Source organism: Schistocerca americana, chromosome 2 (assembly GCF_021461395.2).
Source record: "Schistocerca americana isolate TAMUIC-IGC-003095 chromosome 2, iqSchAmer2.1, whole genome shotgun sequence".
Classification (NCBI taxonomy): Eukaryota; Metazoa; Arthropoda; class Insecta; order Orthoptera; family Acrididae; genus Schistocerca; species Schistocerca americana.
Window position 1 is genome coordinate 497,225,809 of NC_060120.1, and position 1,702 is coordinate 497,227,510.

Below are 1,702 nucleotides of genomic sequence, written 5' to 3' on the forward strand. Positions count from 1 at the left end.
CGTTGCGGTTTCCTTTGAATTACCTTCTGTATTACACTGCAGCAGTTCTTTCTATGTATGGTCTAAGTTTTGGGCTGTGTTTTTTACAGTAGTGGAATCACATTCATGGTAGTACAGTTCAAACAGAAGCATAAGCTAGCATTGTTAGGAATCTAATAAAATGGTCTTTTATTTAGTGATAAAATGATACGCATACTAAAAATTATCACTGTGAAGTTACACATAATCCATACCGTCATTGGAATGGTGATGGTGCCAATCTGTACTATGGTTTCCATGCTTTTATGATTAATACTGCAACAAATGCCAAGTACGTTTTAGGGATGTCGCTTGCTGGAATGCACCTTCGATTTTTATTCGCTTCATTAACATGACGCCTCACAAATAGTTTTTGACAAAAACCGTATAACAACATAGAAAGGATACGGAAGCTATCAATTGATGCAGTGCTATGAGGGAAAATATACGCGATCTTCAAGAGACAATTTTTCTCTCTAGCCCTGCAACAATGAAGAGAATTCTGCCGCTTCTGCAGGCTGTAACAATGGAAAGGCATTCTGCTGTCATTACAAATCGTAAAGTAGGTATATAATCCTTAAGATTTCCAGCAACATGCACGTTAATGTGTTGTTAATAAATCATTGTGGTTATAGTTTCTTTTCGAAGAAATATGATTCGTTGTACCGATTTGTGTGAGTCCTGAACACAGTAAAGGTGCACTTGTAATCCTGGATTGCAGCCGGCTATGGTAAGGCCACTGATCGATGGCTGGTGCTCTTAACGTGTGTATTGAGCAGGCTACTAGAACTCTGAAGCTCGATTGGAATTCGCACTGTAGTAGAGGATTTCCTGCATTGTGCCGCGACATATAAAAAGGATATATAAAGACTCGCTAACAACTTCAGGCAAGAATGATGTAAGGATTTTATTAACACCATTAATGTAAATAACTGTTAATCTGTCCACCCTTCTTCATAAATTTATCTTATATTCTTTTCTCAGTACATTGTTGTTATGCTAGATACGATAGCAACACAAGTACCTACGATGTGAGACAATTTCTCACCAACCCGTGCGGCAATCAAAATGAATTATAGCGCTCCGTCTTCAGGCCACAAGTGGGCCATCGCGACTATCCGACCGCCATGTCATCCTCATCTGTAGATGCGGATAGGAGGGGCGTGTGGTCAGCACACCGCTCTCCCGGTCGTTTTCTGTGCCGGATCCGCTACTATTCGGTCGAGTAGCTCCACAATTGGCAGCACGAGACTGAGTGCACTCCGAAAAATGGCAACAGCACGTGGTGGCCCGGATGGTCACCCATCCAAGTGCCGGCCACGCACAACAGCGCTTATCTTCGGTGATCTGACGGGAACCGGTGTACCCACTACGGCAATGTCGTTGCCAAAATGAATTAGGTCATACTAAAATATCATTTGAAATGATAAATAACGAATTAAATAAAAACATACCTTTAATATAATACGTTTCTAAATCGGATTTAAAAGTAAAAATAATTTCTCGTAGTCCCATACAGATTCCTGGCCCCGTACATATAGTTATGAAAATTTGTTAGTCTGAATTTTTAACAACTGTAGAAGTGCTTGTTAAGATATATAACGAAAACCGTCCGGCGCGTGCAGGAGCTAATATTGAGGTGAACTAATAATACAACAATTATTTATTGCATGAGTCACAAGTT

The 1,702-nt window shown here is 40.2% G+C and overlaps 1 pseudogene; it reads right to left on the reverse strand.

Annotated features, from left to right (window-relative positions):
- Window positions 1-1,288: 1,288 nt before the first annotated feature.
- On the reverse strand, window positions 1,289-1,406 carry LOC124597230 (annotated as a pseudogene).
- Between the last annotated feature and the right edge of the window lie 296 nt (window positions 1,407-1,702).